This window comes from Protopterus annectens, chromosome 2.part2 (assembly GCF_019279795.1).
Source record: "Protopterus annectens isolate FY-2018-M chromosome 2.part2, PAN1.0, whole genome shotgun sequence".
Taxonomy (NCBI): Eukaryota; Metazoa; Chordata; order Ceratodontiformes; family Protopteridae; genus Protopterus; species Protopterus annectens.
In genome coordinates, this window is record NC_056730.1 from 690468922 (window position 1) to 690488206 (window position 19285).

Here is a 19285-nt window from a genome sequence, read left to right on the forward strand (position 1 = left end):
GTGAGAGAAAGACAATGATAGAGAGAGACACACAGGGGCACACAGGCAGAGTGAGTCACACACACGGATACCCTGAATGGCATACAGTGATGTCCTGCTGTGGACAGTGGCATACCAGTTGTAAACAGTTGCACATGCCAGCATAAAAGGTAAGCCTCATTGTGTAATAGTACTGAGGTTGGGTTTATAATATTACATCACCTGCCTGTGTGTGTGTATGTGTGCATGTGTTTGTTGTGTGTTTTGTGTGTGTGTGTGTGTGTGTGTGTGTGTGTGTGTGTGTGTGTGTGTGTGTGTGTGTGTGTGTGTGTGTGTGTGTGTGTGTGTGTGTGTGTGTGTGTGTGTGTGTGTGTGTGTGTGTGTGTGAGTGTGTGTGTGTGTGTGTGTGTGTGTGTGTGTGTGTGTGTGTGTGTGTGTGTGTGTGTGTGTGTGTGTGTGTGTGTGTGTGTGTGTGTGTGTGTGTGTCGGTAGGTCTATGTATTAGAAGACTATTCCCACTCAATACACTTCACATTGCCCTACTTCACATGATCTGCTGTTGTCATTCACCTTAGAAGTACCACTGAACACCTATCACCCCTGTCAGCTCTGTAGCATGTGCGATAACTGCAAAACACTATAGTACAAATAATAAGATAGGCAGGGGTTCTAATCTTAATACCATCAACTCTGTGTGTGTGTGTGTGTGTGTGTGTGTGTGTGTGTGTGTGTGTGTGTGTGTGTGTGTGTGTGTGTGTGTGTGTGTGTTTGTTTGTAGGTTCAACTGTTTTAGGCCATTCCCACTCACAACACTTCCCAGTGCCCTACTTTATCACTCCTGCTGATGTCATTCCTCTTATCAGTTCTTTTGGCCAGTTATCAGCCCAGTAAGTTCCATAGCATGTGCGATAATTGTGTGACACTATAATACAAATCACTAGATAGAAAGGGGTTATACTCTTAGATCTGGAAAGTGTGTGTGTGTGTGTGTGTGTGTGTGTGTGTGTGTGTGTGTGTGTGTGTGTGTGTATGTGTATGTATCATTATAAGAAGAAGTATTTTGATAACTTTCCTTCCCAGTGCCCCACTTTATCAGTCCTGCTGATGTCATTCCCCGTATCAGCATCTTTGGCCAGTTGTCAGCCCAGTAAGTTTCGTAGTACATACGATAACTGCATAACACTATAGTACAAATCACTAGATAGGCAGGAGTTCAATACTGGCAAGTTTGTGTGTGTGTAAGAATCATACCATGCGGGGGTTACACCATTTTGAGTTGTGCACCACCCTGTACACTTCCCATCACCCTACTTTATGAGGCCTGCTCATGTCATTCAGCTTAGAAGTACCTTGGGATAACATGAATTCATATAATCTCCATGGCATGTCTGATAACTGCATAACTCTATAGTTTTAATAACTAGTTAGGCAGGGCTTCTAATCTCAATACTGGCAACTGTGTGGGTTGAGACTCATATCGTGTGTGGGTTACACCATTTTGAGTCGTCTAACACCCTGTACTCTTCCCATCACCCTACTTTATAAGGCCTACTGATGTCATTCCCCTTAGAAGTACCATGGGACAAGGTGCAGTCATATAAGCTTCTTGGCTTATCTGATAGCTGTGTAACACTTTAGTAGACTTAACTAGAGATATAGGGGTTCTAATCTCAATACTGGCAACTGTGAGTGTGTGTGTGTGTGTGTGTGTGTGTGTGTGTGTGTGTGTGTGTGTGTGTGTGTGTGTGTGTGTGTGTGTATGTGTTTAGGTTGAAAATCATATCGTATGTGGGTTATACCATTTTGAGTTGTGTACCACCCTCTACACTTTCCACTTCCCATCACCCTACTTTACAAGGCCTGCTCATGTCATTCACCTTAGAAGTACCTCAGGACAAAGTTAATTCATATAAGCTCCATGGCATGATGATAACTGCATAACACTATAGTAAACATAACTGGATAGCTAGGAGTTCTAATCTTAATACTGGCAACTGTGTGTGTGTGTGTGTGTGTGTGTGTGTGTGTGTGTGTGTGTGTGTGTGTGTGTGTGTGTGTGTGTGTGTGTGTGTGTGTATCTGTTTGGATTGAGAATCATATTGTGTGTGGATTATACCATTTTGAGTTGTGTATCACTCTGTACACTTCCTTTCACCTTACTTTACAAGGCCTGCTCATGTCATTAACCTTAGAAGTACCTCAGGACAAAATAAAGTCATATAAGCTCCATGATGCATCTTATAATTGCGTAACACTATAGTAGACTAAATATGTAGGGGTTTCTAATCTCTATACTGGCAACTGTGCGTGTTTGGGTGAGAATCATATTCTGTGTAGGTTATACCATTTTGATGTGTGCACCATGTACACCTATTTGTCACCTCCTGATGGCATTACTTTATATAGTGTGTTAATTTCATATGCCTCACATGCAGCATGTTAACCATTGTAAAGGCTATTCCAGCCATCTGTACAGATGTCTACAGAATATCTGGATGTTTGCAACCCATATATGGTCTGTGTCCCCTAACAATGGCCATGTATGTGATATTGTTTCCAAATAGGTCACAGTTAGTGTACTGACACACATGTCAGCATCAGATATCATACCTGACTGAAACATTATGCTGATACAATGTCTGTTACCTTATCACTTGTCCTTTCTTGTAAGAGCAATAGATGACTCCAATTGCAATTTCTGGTGGGTTATCTCACCATCCATGAAGGCATTCATAACATTATGTGTTGTAAGTGGTAGTGAGTTATGTCCCATGTGCATAATCTATGTGGGGCATGTCATGTGTATGTAGCACTATAGTACATTAAAGTGAATATGTAGGTGTACGAATCTGTCCTTTGTCAACTGTGTTACTGTATGCACATCCCCTGTGTCAGTCTTTACTGTGTGCATACAAAGGATATGCCATTTTGTCTCCTTGTTCCACCCTGTGAACTCAGGAATACATACCACAAACCTGTCATACACAATATCATGCATGCCCTCACCAACTGCATCAGGGTTGAGTGTATGGGAAAGAAATTGCAAGGGCAACAGGTGCTGACATGTGAATCTGTTGCAGTCAATCTAATGGCTAAGCTGGTGAGGGACCTACTGACAGTACTCCAGTGATCTGTTCCATATGTATGAGCCTGTGGTACTACATAACACTGAGGTGACATGTCTGAATGCTACCTGTCTGTGATAATGGGTATGTACACCAGGTTACACTGTCTAGCAACAGTGTCCATCACACACTGTTGCATGCATACAAACCTGATAAACGTGCATATAAAGCTGTACCTTTGCTATGAAATGGTCAGTGTATTTCCACTCTGCCATACTGCATGTTGGTAATGTCTGCAGAGCCACAGCCTGCCGACACACAACCACCTGGAACACAAACAGAATACCGCATGTCAGACTACATTCAGTCAGTGGTACTAATATCAATAATGCATCATGCCTAATAAGGTACATACACCTATAAATGAATTTGATTTACAAAAAAAAATTTCAAATAGCAGATAAAAACAATTTGCCATGGCACATATGTATTCATATGAAATATAGCATAACTAAACCCACTAAAACTCGTATGATTAATTATTACATTGACTCATTTAGGAAAATTATTAATGCAAATATAGATTTAGAAATCTGGTTTGACCTTTTAACACCATTTATAGTCACAAAAACCTTACCACATAAAATATATAAAGAAATGATTAATTCCTGGGAACAGTAAGGATTTGTTTGTTGGCTCCAATGTATCAAATAACTAAAAGTCTTAGATATGCAAGTAATAAAAACAACATACAAAATTCCACACCAGGACTGGCTAACTTTACAGAGTATTCTGTCCGAAGATTTAAGTAGAATAATTAACAATTCTTCATTTAAAGAAATACCAAAATTTATGAAATACATATATGAAATCATATATAATGACTTTGACATGGGAAACAGTATTTCAAAATTTTACAAAATATTAATAAACTATAAAACAACACCCAAAACCTCATATTGGAAATATATAACAAAAGGACACTCGATACAGTTAACTGAAGAAATAAAAACAAATATCTTATTATCAATAAAATATATATCCTTTACACAATGCTGGAAAGTTTTTAATTGGAAATGCTTGCACAGAGCATTCTTAACCCCAGACAGAATCAGTAAAATTAGTTTTTCCATAAAAGGAATATGTTTGAGACATGAACAAGTACACAATGCAGACTGGAACCACATTTTCTTTGATTGTGTTAAAATTAAGCCATTTTGGAATGGTATTAATAACTTTCTACAAGCTTTATTTAATGAATCATTTTATTTAAATAAAGCTCTTGTATTATTAAATGTGAACGAAGGTCCTCATTTGAATAGGTCAGACATGTATCTAGTATGGACTATACTTTCAATTTCAAGTAAGTGTATAACAAGAAGATGGAATACCAACTTTGGATGACTTCTACAGCCTACTGAAGAACACAGCATTATTGAAAATTAAAATTAAAGATCTAAGAATTTATCCAAAGCCATTTATCAACAACCCTTGGGGAAAAGTCTTATCATTGATTGACACTATGCAATAATTGATCAGACACTCTGATAATGGATTGTACATACTTATAAAGTAACTGTATACATTAAAATATGTTATAGTGTCAGGCTAATGCAAATAGTGTGCATAGTTATTTAAGATGTTATGTATAAATACTATGGAGCTTATTCAAATGTATTTAAAAAATGAAAAAAAAAAAAAATTTCAGAGAAGGTACATACACCTTTATGTGTACCCGTAACAACTGCAAGAGGGCAGCACCTTACACAGTATTAGCTACACTCTACTATACTCACCCTGTGCATCAGACCTATATTAGCCTGTCCCTGCATCAATGGTATGGATTACAGGGATGTGACAGAGGTATCATCACATGCACAGGGTGCGGTGTGGGTTTGCCAGAGGCCTAGGCTGGGCCATACGGTTGACATCCATGTGTGTGTGTGTTTGTAGGGTATCCTATAGATGGGCTGTGCAGAGGTGCTGTGTTTGTCTGGACGTGACCTGCCTGTGCTACAGATGTGTGTGCATGTATGCACACATTCATGGCATGTGGCGGCCCTACACAGGGTATGTTGGACAGCTGTGGATTGTACATGGCAGGGTGTCCAGTTCACCATCTCTGGCCATGGACATGTAAACTGGTCCTGCCAGGGGTCTCACTGGCACCACCAAGCCCAAGGCCAGATGCAGTACTGCTTCCTGATGGTGACTGCTGTCTGCTGGATCTGTGTCCCTGATGGGATCAGCCAGGACCACATGCCAATGGCCAGCTCTGTTGTGATGTAGACAGTAACCTCACTTCAGTAGTGCTGGTGTCACTGCCACTACAGGAGTGGGAAGGTGTGTGGCCTGTAGACTCTAAGCTGATGCTGGTTCTGACCTATATCCAAGTGGCTGACACCCATCTCCCACCACATGCTCTAGCACAGACATGGCATGGTCTAGGATTGCCAAGGTCTCACCCCACTGTCTATTCATGACCTCAGTATTTTGGCATGTGGCCTTAACAAGGTCATGTATATCACCAAGTAAATCAGGAAAAGTTGCATCCACCACCCTGAGTATTTGTCTGGTGTTGAATTCACTATGTGCCTCTGCATCCATGACAGGCTGAAATATGCATCTGATGACACCTGCTGTGGCACTTGTGACTGTGGCTTGTCAAGCAGTAGTCCTCCTGTGATCACCCCTGTCCATCCACCTGTGTGGGACCTCACCTGCACTCTGGCTATGGACAGTGTCTACACTCACACCTGCCATAGTCACCACATTAACCTGTTCCATGCTACCACCTGCCAACTGCCCATCATATGTGGCTTCTGGGGATGGGGCATGTGTGGCCATTGTGACTGTGTGTGGGGACATTGTGGATTACTGTGGGATGCCAACCAATGGCACAGATTCAGCCCATGACAACACTACATGTGCCTGAATATGACCATCATCATTGCTAGAGTCTGCAGAGACACTGACATCAGATACTGAGTGGGAAGGACCGCGAACACCATGACCACCTGTGTGGGAAAGGCAACATATGTAAATTAATACCTGCACTATACCGTTTGCTGCTACACACGCGCGCACACACGCGCACACACACACACACACACACACACACACACACACACACACACACACACACACACACACACACATGCATACAGGTGAGGTGGCAGACAGGCATTGCACACACCTCACAATAGCCAACTGGTGACATTCATAACACAGTCAGACCACTACATACACACCCTGGACAGGCCCTCAACTTCATGCAGTGCAGCCCTTTCCACTTCCTGTTCCAACTTATATACACCTCTGTGAAATATGAGTAGTGTTAGTAAGTGACGGGCCTTCAAGTAGCACACACTGCACCCATGTACACATAATTGCTGTTCACCTGTATAGCAAAGTGGCAACTCCTACAGAACATACCTCTCAACTGTGCAGAGTGTCACTAAATGTCTACATGTGTGGCTCATATTTTTGGCCTGTTTGTCATAAATCCTGTATTTGTCTGACACATTACTGGGATGATATGAGGACTGATGTTACTATTTAATGACACATTTTGAGTCTCACACTTCAAAACCTACAGTACATGTATGTTAAAACAGAACCAGTTACATTAACAACCTTCTAAGCTTACAGTGGGTGTTATAAGTGTAGACACTCCTGTTAACATGCCAAGTTTGTCTGATATATAACATGAGACCACAGAAATCATGTGGTAACATTTCCCACCTTTAATGTGACCTATAACCTGTGAACTCCAATTGAAGAACAAACACATCAGTTAGGGGTAACATGTAGATGTTGAAATATGCATAATAGGCTGGTTGCAGGACTGTGCCCACCCTTAAACTAATACTTAGTTAAAGCACCTTTTGATTTAATAACAAAAGTCAGTCCTTTTGGGAAGGTGTGTATCAGCATGGCACATCTCAACTTAGCAATATTTGTACACTCTCCCTTGCAGAAGCCCTCCGACTCTGTTAGATTGTGAGGGCACCACTTCTGCACAGGCCTCTTCACAGATTCTCTATTAGATGTATGTGTGTACTGTGGCTGGGCCATTCCAAAATGCTCATTGTCTTCTGGTGTAGACATTTTGTTATGGATTTTGATGTATGGTATGGATCAGTGTTGTGTGGAAAGGTTTATGTCCTCTCCAGCCACAGCTTTCTAGCAGACACATGACGATTTTGTGCCAAAAGGGACTGGCATTTTGAACTGTTCTTAATCCCCTCCACCTTGGCTACAGGCCCACTTCCAGCTTATGATCAGCAAACCTATAGCAGGACACTGCCATCACCATGCTTCACCATGGGGATGGTGTTCTTTTGGTGATGCACAGTGTTTTTCTTGTGGCAAACAAACCTTTTGGTATTGTGGCCAAAAAGTGCAACCTTGGTCTCATTACACCATAACACATTTCCTCACATGCTATTGGGGGACCTGATGTATTTTTCTTGAGATATTTGCCTGACTTGGATGTTGTTCTGTGTGTGAGAAGGCTTCCATCTTCCAAACCTACCCCATAGGCCAGACATTTGGAGAATATGAATATGGGAGATCATTGTCATATGTAGTACATAACTGGTACTTGCCAGCAATTTCTGCATCTCTTGTAGTGTTGCTGTAGGTCTCCTGGCAGCCTCCCTGACCAGTTTGGTTCTTGTCTTTTCCACACATTTGGAGGGATGTCCAGTTCTTGGCAATGTCACTGTTGCCCCATATTTCCACCACCATTTGATGACTGTCTTCACTATGTTCTAAGGTATATGCAATGCTGTGGAAATGTGTGTGTACCCTTCCCTTGGCTGATACCTTTCACAAATTAGATCCCTTTGCTGCTTCATATGCTGCATGAAAACTATGGCTGTTGCTGTAGCAGGCAACTGAGTAAATTTAGGATAATCCTGGTAGGACAGCTGACCGCCATTTGCTGTTAATCAGAGTCACTGTAATTGATGGCAGGTGTGTACCCAAGAAGATGTAATGCTGTAATAATATTGAAAGCTGCTTCAACACAGTATTAGCTTCAGCCTGTGCACATGTATACATCTAGCTTCTTGTAAGTTGTTTTATGTGTCATAATTGTTCCCCCTAAAAGATTTGTTTGTTTTACAATTGAATTGCACATGTTATAGGTGACACGAAAGGTTGGAAGGGTTTGGAAATGTGCTATTGTCCTCTCATTTTTGTATTTCACAAATACCTGGCATTCTAACAAATATGTGTACACCATTTATATGCACTGTATAACACAAATTTATAAAATATGTCCCTAGATTTGGGCCTTCATCCCACCATTTTGTCAGTCTTTATCCAGATTTCTTGCAATGACAGGTTGCGAGGTATGCTACAGAGATGTGAAATCTCCTGCGAATAGGCTCCTGTGATGACCACTGTGATGCAATGCAGTTAACCCCGCCACAAGTGGAAATGCAGATAATGCAAAATAGCTGAGAGTAACAGTTGTGTGCATGATCACATGCATGACCTTAACATGCCTGGGGTACTGGTGAGCCACAATAGGAAAATATTATACTCACCAGCTTCAGGCTGCTGTCCCACATGCAGACCAGAGGTACCTATGTAGTTGTGGGGGAGAGGTATTGTCAGTAGACTCACATTTGGCATTGGTACAAGATGAATGCTACATGTCTGCATAGGTGCAGCACAAGCTATGATAGTAAAAAATTTGCTGTCCCTCACCACAGATGTGCACTTGTGTGCATTACTAAACCCCACCCTCAAATTCAGTTTGAACTAACATATGCATCTAGATACTCTATTGAAGATAGTATGACTGCTACATGAATAAATTGATGTGCACTGTGGCCTTACCTAGATGCTCCTCACCTGTTGCCTGTGTGCCAGCCACCACCAGGACTGGTGTTTCATGTGTTGGGTGTTGTGTGGGGGCTGCCCAAAGGTTGGCAAGGAGCTCTTCTGTTGCAGTAAGTGGGGCCTGTGTGGCTGGACCCCCCACCCATAGCAGTATGGCCCCTGGCTATGGCAGTAGCCCTTTGCCAGGCACGATGTATCAGGTCAGTTGCCCAATGCCTGACCTGATCATATGTGGACCATGGTGGCCCAAGGTGTTCACTCTGTGGACAAGGTCATCTGACAGGGCAGTCGGCTCCCAGAGATTTTGTCGGCTCTGGCCGAACAGCCACCTGGAAGACGTAAACAAGGGAGCACATCACAGAACCTCAGACATTGCCCAGAGTTATTTACAGAGCTAGCACATTAATATTGCCTATCATTAGCCACCACTTATAACCACATCATATCCCTGTCATCTATCAGCACAGTAGGAACCTGCAGTGCACTCCTGGTCCTGATGTGTCATGTTCCTCCCAATGAGAGCCAGTGCATTTCATAAACCACCATTCATCGTTCATGTTTGTGTAGAGGGATGACAGTGGCCATCTTCCTTGCAGATGGGATGTGAATGGTTCTCCGGCTTTGCTTGCATACAGTGTGTAGGATGCAGACAGAAATGTTCTCGGGTCCCATGGAGACTTGCTTTTGTTGACTTTGATTAGGCAGTATGCACCTGCTCCCTGATGATGAGGGGAGGGGTGCGGGTGCTGTACATATCCACCTACACTGATGGTGAGTGAGGGGGTGATGTTTTCTCTAAAGCTGTCTGCAGCAGCTTGGCTATAGCTATGGTGTGTGTGCATGTGGTGTGACTGACCACCATTACAGGGTGAGTTGGGTTATTGCCTCTGATATTGCAGACATATGTGAAGATGGCCTTGTGATTGCCCTTCATGGATGTGTCCAATTTGTACTCATAGTTAGCCTTACAGTAATCCACCTGTGATCTTATATGCTCTTTCAGACAAAGGTTGACTGGCTGCCAAGTTGGTGCCTGCTCCTACTCTGACCTGTACAGCTGATATTGTGACCAGTTATGTAGTTTGTGTATTCCTGCTGTCCAGCAAAGGGGATTACTCTACTTTGGTGGAGACAGGTTTTACAGGTAAGGTATTGCTGAGTCTATGCAGCTATGTTGGTGGTCATTTGGCTGTTTGTAGTAGGCATGGACACAAGGTCATAACACAGTTGGACACCTCTGAAATTTCAACCTGATAATCATGCTTATTCTAGTACCCATGTCTGTGTCAGGGCAATGCAACAACCAGTAGCTGTAGAAATCTAACTCTGTTGAATGCACGTAAACTGAGATTACACACATGTACAACATGTACAGCTTATTTACCTGACATTTTGCATCACATGTCTGTTGTTATGAGGCAGCCAGGTACACCTACTCATACATACATGTGCACAGGTAATACCTGATGTACATTTCTGTTCTATGTCAGTATGGCACACTGTATTTACACTCTTGCTGCTCAGTCATTCCTGTCAACCTGTTAGAGCAGAACATCTGGAAGATGCCACACATACATGGGGGGGGGGGTGATGGGCCAAAACTAGTGACACTTTTTTAATATTGCTGTAACACACTTAAGTCATTTGATAGTACAGTTGTCTTTGCATTCACAGACATACCCTTGAGGATGTCCAACGCTCATATGGCAGAAAAAGAGGAGAAAGGTTTGGGGTGTGTTAGTGAGGGTTGGAGCTTTTGATGTTGGCAGTATGACTGGTATGGGAACAGAGCTAGCTGATATGATGGACAGAAGGAAGGTTGATATATTGTGTGTGGAAGAGACCAGATGGAAGGAATGTAGGCTAGGTGTATCGGAGTTGGGTCCAAATAGTTCTATTATGGTGTGGATTTGAGGAGAAATGGTGTAGGGGTTGTCCTGAATGAACAGTATGGCAAAGGGTTTCTGGAGGTGAAAGAGTGTTGGATAGAGTGATGTTAATAAAGCTGGAAATTGATGGTGTAATGATGACTGTGTTAGTGCATATGCTCCACTAGTTGTGTTTGTGATGGATGAGACAGAAACATTTTGGAGTGAGTTCGATGAAGTGGTGATGACTGTACCCAAGGGTGAGAGAGTGGTGACTGGAGCAGATTTCAATGGCCATGTTGGTAAAAGGAACAGAGGGGATGCGAAATTGATGGGTAGGTATGGTGTTAAGCAAACAAATGCAGAAGGTGAGATGGTGGTGGAGTTTGCAAAAAGGATGGACATGTCTGTAGTGAATACATATTTTAACAAGACAGAGGAGCATAGGGTGACATACAAGAGTGGAGGAAGATGCACACAGGCGGATTATCACCAAAACAGTAAGGCCAGTTTGAAAGGGATTGGAGACTGTAAATTGGTGACAGGGCAAAGTGTAGTTAGGCAGCATGGAATGCTGGTCTGTGGGATGACAGTGATCAAGAAGAGGAGGAGGAGTGTCAGGGCAGCACCCAGGATCAAATGGTGGAAACTGAAAAAGGGTGATTATGAGGTTGAGTTCAGGACAGAGTTAAGACAGGGAGTGGGTGGCAGTGAAGAGTTATCGAATATCTGGGTAACTACAGCAGAGCTAGTTACGGACACAACTAGAAAGGTGCTTGGTGTGACATCTAGACAGAGGAAAGATGACAAGGAGACTGGGTGGTTGTATGAGGAAGTACAGGATACTATACAGAAAAAGAGGTTGGTGAAGAAGAAGAAGTGGGGTTGTCAGAGAGATGAAGAAAGTTGACAGGAGTATAAGGAGATGAGGTGCATGGCAAAGACAGAGGTGGCAAAGGCTAAGGATGAAGCATATGAAGGGTTGTATGAAAGGTTGGACACTAAGGATGGAGAATAAGACCTGTACTGATTGGCTAGACAGAGGGACCGAGCTAGGATGGATGTGCAGCAGACAAGTGTGATAAAGTATAATGAGGGAAACATACTCACAAGCAAGAAGAGTCTGTTGAGCAGATGGAAAGAGTACTTTGAGAGGCTGTTTAATGAAGAAAATGAGAGAGAGAGGTTGGATGATGTGGGTATGGTGAATAAGGAAGTGCAACAGATTAGCAAGGAAGAAGTAAGGATAGCTATGAAGAGGATTAAGAATGGAAAGGCTGTTGGTCCAGATGACATACCTGTGGAAGCATGGAGGTATTTAGGAGAAATGGCAGTGTTTTTTTTAACCAGATTGTTTAATGTAGTCTTGGAAAGTGAGAGGATGTGTGAGGGGTGGAGAAAAAGTGTTTGGGTACCGATTATAGGAATAAGGGTGACGTGCAGAGCTGTAGTAACTACAGATGGATAACATTGATCAGTAATGAAAGAACCAAACCAGCTCCAAGAATTCTTATGCCTTTAATGGACCAAATGAATGAAGCAGCAAAGAAGACATAAACTGCAGGTAAAAATGTTATAACTCATACACAGCAAATAAAGGTGCAATAACTTAGCGCTTTCACCCGTAAAAAACACAAACAGACATCATCAGAGTAACCGAACCTGCCTAAGGTTCCAACTTTTAATACAGTTAATTAATACAGCCTACTTAATTTAAAAACTAATACTATAACAACTTCTGTTATTTACATAGATAAATGAATAAATCTATACCAAAGTATTTAATAAGCAGTATTGTAGTATCTAAATGACAACTTTAGTATGTAAATGCTATGAATATATAAAAAAACAATTCACAACCTATACCTTGTGTTAATTTGATATACAGTATTGATCATAAAATAAAATAATAAAAAACAAAATATTAATTAAATACTGCATATAACCTATCTACACTAACAATTGGTAAAACAATATTAATAATCAATTCATATACAATACGATCTGTGTTTTAAAATACTGGACAATGAAATATGGTCATTAATCCCTGGTGGTTTAGAGGCATCAAGCCTAAGCTGCCATAGGCATTCTTTGACCTCCAATAAGGTCTTAATGTCACCACCTTTGTCATTAAAAGGAATTCTATCCACCACAAAGAACAAAAATGTGCCTATGGAATTCTTGGAGCTGGTTTGGTTCTTTCATTACAAGTTGAGAAGATTCTACAGTTTATTGATGGAGTTTACTGCTATGCCAACTGGTTTCTTTGACTTTTTTTTGCTCTTTTGGGACTGCCGGTATGGAGCAACTTATGTTACAATATGTGGCTATTACCAACAAGCTTATTAATATGTTTCGAGATAAAGGTATGGTGGTTAATGTCCCAAGTGTAACTGACACTGGTGATGTTACATTGACTGAATCTCAGGCATTATTGTATACACTACATACCTCTGAGTCGAACAAGGTGCCTAGAGTTGTTAACCAACCTAATGTTTCCAATTACAGTATGCAAAGAAGTTTTGATACTATTTTGATTCCCCCGGTTACTAATTGGAAACCTGGGGTTAACAATCAATGTGAAACAGCTGCGCTAAAAGTACAACTAGCTGAATTTGAAAAAAAGCTTAAAAAACTAAAATCTCTACAGATGGTCAATGTGTTTTTAGAAAGATCTATTGAACTAAAGCAAGTGCCGAATGGCTTAAGGTTGTTCGAGTTACCAATGGGTTTCGAGGCTGGTACAGAAGGGTTCCAAGAACTTTTGGCATTTTTTGACAAAACAGGTATGGAACTTATGCACATTATTATACGAAACAATATTCACAAACTGGATTTGTTGAAGGAGGAATTGGCACAGTTAAATAATAACATTATGAAAGACCTGCTCTTTGATTTTAACAAACACCACTATGATAAAATTTTAACAGAGGTTGATATGTTTGTGAAAAGAGGTCTAGAAACTAAATCTGGTAAACCTAACAGGGATAGCAAAGACTGTGCTAACCATCAGGTGTATACCTACTTTAGAGAGTACTGTTAAAGCAGACAAACGGAAACCAGTAAAATGCACAAAAGCAGTCCGGACAAGCACTGTGAAGCCCAAAAAAATGTTAAAGTCCTTATTGTGAAGGCTGTTTGCAATACAAGCTGTAACACTGAAATTGAAATCCACTTGCACGTATAAAGCCACACTGAAGTCGGAAAAAACTTAAACCTTAACGCACTTTATTGTTAAAACAAGCGTTTTCGCTGTGGTTAAAACTACAGCTTCATCAGAGGCAAAAGTAAAATGCAGTGTCAGAGTCAAGTTTTTATGCAACACACCCTCACCTTAATTAGTAATGCAATCACAATGAAGGTGTGTTAGCAGCATTTCTTGCAAAAGTAAATTCAGGGAATGAAAGCTCTGTTTAGGAGCATTCTCAAAAGTATGTAGTTTCATACTTTTAAAACAGTTGGAAACCATAAAACATTGATGCATCAGCAGTTTGTTACACCAAGCAAATGTGCATTAAAAGCATGAAAGTGTGTAAGAAATATATACACAATAAAAGCAGTCTAAAAACAATGCATAACAGTTCTGCATATAAAAAATGTTTATAGAAAAGTGTTTGTAAAAAAGTATCTAGTGAAATCACTACCTGCAACTGCAGTTGGAAGCCTTGCTAAGTATAAATCTTAACAGTGGTGGAAAGTATATGTTACTACAAATTACTATTAAAGTAAAATAAAATGAAGTGAAAAGTGAAGTAAGACAAAGGTAAAGGAGTTATCTTTTATAGCTCCTCATTTTCAGGACACAAGCTATATTGCAATGTTCATTCAAACCTGGGTACGAAAATGAGTCTAGTAATATTTGCCATTCTAGCTCCTTATTCTCCAAAAAGAGAGGTACTGGACCCCCTCTTTCTGTTTTCTTGACCTGGTCAATTGCAATAAAATGAAAGCTATGTTCTTGATGTTTCATTACGTGTTTAGCTAAAGCGTTTTCTTTTTTCAGTTTCCTTATGGCATAATCATGTTGGTACAGCCTGTCCTGTAGTCTCCGGTCAGACTTGCCTATGTAAAATGCTTCACAGCAGTTACACTTAGCTAAATAGACTATGGATCTAGAATCACAGTTAAGCTTATGTGTAATGTGGTACTTTTTGTTGCGTATTACAAAGGAATTGGAAGCCTTCACAAGGTGGCAATAGTTACATGCCCCGCACTGAAAACAGCCTTTTGTTCTAGTCATTAGCTCCGTCTGTTTACTTCTTTCTAGCAAAGTTTTCAAATTATTGCCTCTCCTATATGCTATCAGAGGTTTTGTGCCTAACTTGTCCATGAGTGTATATTATATATATATATATATATATATATATATATATATATATATATATATATATAAATATATATTATATTATATTTGTGTATATATTTGTGTATATATTTCTTACACACTTTCATGCTTTTAATGCACATTTGCTTGGTGTAACAAACTGCTGATGCATCAATGTTTTATGGTTTCCAACTGTTTTAAAAGTATGAAACTACATACTTTTGAGAATGCTCCTAAACAGAGCTTTCATTCCCTGAATTTACTTTTGCAAGAAATGCTGCTAACACGCCTTCATTGTGATTGCATTACTAATTAAGGCGTGGGTGTGTTGCATAAAAACTTGACTCTGACACTGCATTTTACTTTTGCCTCTGATGAAGCTGTAGTTTTAACCACAGCGAAAACGCTTGTTTTAACAATAAAGTGCGTTAAGGTTTAAGTTTTTTCCGACTTCAGTGTGGCTTTATACGTGCAAGTGGATTTCAATTTCAGTGTTACAGCTTGTATTGCAAACAGCCTTCACAATAAGGACTTTAACATTTTTTTGGGCTTTACGGTGCTTGTCCGGACTGCTTTTGTGCATTTTACTTTAGAGAGTAGAAAGGTATCAAACCTAGAGTGGAAAATGCAAATCAAAGTAACTCACAACAGGGTCAAAATTTTTTTATGATCAGATTCACAATGATGTGAGGATAGAAAATAGTGTTGACTGTGACAATGAGTGTTTTTTAGATAGTTACCCAGTGAAATGCTCGGAACGTATTTGCGAGCGCAATCAGGGGACAAGACCACTAGATCAAGCCAGGGGGAGAGGACAGAGGTTTCAACCAAACCGGAGGTGGTCTCAGGGGAACAACAGGGCAATGCAATAACTGTTGAACATACTTTGTTTATACAAGTTTGTGATGAACAGAATCAAGTTTTTTTTAGATTCTTCAGAGTGCTTGTCTACCTTTAACACAACACAATATGCAGTGGCATTGTCTCATGAATTGGATCTGTTGTCTATATCCAAGTGTACACATGACACTAGTGCTATGGACATATACCATAACCTAAATGTTGTAGATGAAGATGATGGTAGTAGAAATTTACAAATGAATTTTTGGAATTATGATGAATTTATTGGCACTAGTTAAGTTGCGAATTGATTAGAGTGAATAATGTATGCATATACAATTTTACTAATATGGAATTAACTGACCATTATCTTGCTCTTTTTAAAAAAGGTTTTACATTTGTACCTACATTTAAAAATGAGATAGGCAAAATTCTTATTAATTTCAAAATGTATATGAGGCAACTTGGAAATGTTTTTTCATAAAAATCCTAGTCCATGGGCAGGTAAGAGAGTTATACTTAAATGGTCTAGTACTTTTATTCCCCCAGTTAACTCATGTATACACATCTTTGAACAGATGTGTGAAGCACAGTTAAGGAGATTGTTTAAGAGGACTAAACCACCACTTGACAATTTAACACAAGATGAGAGATTTTGTCTCCAATAATTAATGGCTACTAATAAATACAGGGTTATGAAACCTGATAAAGGGGGAGGAGTGGCGATTATGTCTAACACTGATTATTCTAACAAAATGTTAGATCTTTTAAATGACACTAGTACATACGCAAGAGCTTAGATGAATGAAATTAATAGAGCCTACATTAAGATTGTTTGGCGATTATATGAGAGTTAATGAAGGGGGTCATTGATAAAAATGAGTATGACTATCTTTTGTAAACTCACCAGTGATCCCCACCATTTTTGGTATTCCAAAAATCCATTAAAAACATAATGATCCTCCATTCTGACCAAATGTTTCAGCTAAGGGCTCTAAAATTGAAGCCATGGCCTCGTATGTTGATTTTCATTGTAAAAACATAACTAAAAAATTACCAGACATCCTGAGAGACTCCTGGCATTGTATGGATGTGATAAAGAATACACATATTAATGAACAATTTTTGATGGTCACCATTGATGTTATTACTCTTTTTTCTATTATACCACTGGAACAGGATCTTGAAATGTTTAACAGCTGTTTAGAAAAATATAGTGATTTTCACACAGTAAAATGTAGTCTAATGGTGGAATTAACTGAAATGATTTTGTCCAATAATTTCATCAGGTTCGAAGGCAAAATATTCAAACAGGTCACTGGGGTGGCCATGGATGCCAGGTGTGCACCAATCTATGCCAATTTAGTCTTGGCAGATTGGGAGACACAATGGGTTTTCCCCTCAGATAACATGCACAATGTAACACTGTATTTGCGTTACCTTGATGACATTTTAATTTTTTGGAGGGGAACAGTAGAAGAAATTCAAGACTTTATCAAATATCTTGGCACTATGACACCTTTTTTGAAATTTACTCACAAAATACATGGTGAAAGTTGTGATTTTTTTGGATATATTATTGTACAGAGAAAAGGATAAATTAAACTTGCATTCTAGTATATACCGGAAAAAAACATATTCCAACTTTTCTGAACTTTCAAAGTTGACATCCTTTTTTTCAAAAAAGGAATGTAGTCAAAGGACAAATGGTTAGACTGTCCAGACTCATTAGTGAGGATGACTGTCTGAATATTGAACTATCAAAATTGATAGATATGTTTAAGGAAAGAGGTTATCTGAAAGACATTTTAACAAATATTAGAGGTGAGATAGAGGTAAAAAGACATACTGCCTTTAAACCCATACTTAAGGGAAGTTTGGTTAAAGAAATTACGCAACACAATATAAAAAATGATGAAATTAATATTCAAACTACGAGACAGGCTATGATTTTACCTTACAATGAAGTAGCTGGACAAGTCAAGAACATTATTACTGACACTTGGCAAAGTGTTTTTAACAATGACATAATAAGTATAGTTGGTAAAATACTTACTTTCACATATAGTAGGGGTAGGACCTTGAAGGAGTTGTTGGAAATGGAAAGTAATTTAGAGACTTATAAGAACTCGAAAATGAGCAAATGTGGCTTATGCAGCACTTGTAAGTATATTAACAATGGCTCTTACATAGTAGTACAAAATTTCAACAGGACAATTAAATGTCCGGGCTATTGCAATTGCAACACAAAGATGGTGGTCTACATAGCCACTTGCCTCAGTTGTTCGACATTTTATGTAGGCAAAACTATTAGGAAGTTGAGACTTAGGATTATGGAACATGTAAGGGACATTAAGAATAGAAAAACTACTAATGCCCTGTACACGCATAGTCTGAGTTGTCCTAATCTAAAAAAAATGTTGTTCTTTGTGGTGGATAGAATTCCTTTTAATGACAAAGGTGGTGACATTAAGATCTTATTGGAGGTCAAAGAATGCCTATGGCAGCTTAGGCTTAATGCCTCTAAACCACCAGGGATTAATGACCATATTTTATTGTCCAGTATTTTAAAATACAGATCGTATTGTATATGAATTGATTATTAGTATTGTTTTACCAATTGTTATTGTATTTAGGTTATATGTAGTATTTAATTAATATTTTGTTTTTTGTTATTTAATTTTAGGATCAATACTGTATATCAAATTAACACAAGGTATAGATTGTGAATTTTTTTTTATATATTCACAGCATTTACATACTAAAGTTGTCATTTAGATACTGCAATACTGATTATTAAATACTTTGGTATAGATTTATTCATTTATCTATGTAAATAACAGAAGTTGTTATAGTATTAGTTTTTAAATTAAGTAGGATGTATTAATTAATTGTATTATCGGGTCAAGGATAGTGTTTGTGTTGTGATTGGTTTCAAAGTGGGGGCGGGTGATTTTAAAAGTTAAAAGTTGGAACCTTAGGCAGGTTCGGTTACTCTGATGATGCCTGTTTGTGTTTTTTACGGGTGAAAGCGCTATAGTATTACACCTTTATTTGCTGTGTATGAGTTATAACATTTTTACCTGCAGTTTATGTCTTCTATGATGCTTCGTTCATTTGGTCCATTAAATGCATAAGAATTCTTGGAGCTGGTTTGGTTCTTTCATTACAAGTTGAGAAGATTCTACAGTTTATTGGTGGAGATAACATTGATCAGTCACAGCATGAAGTTATGGGAAAGAGTAGTGGAAGCTAGGTTAAGAAGGGAGATGAGGATTAGTGATCAGTAGTATAGTTTCATGCCAGGAAAGAGCAGTACAGATGTGATCTTTGCTCTGAGAGTGCTGATGGAG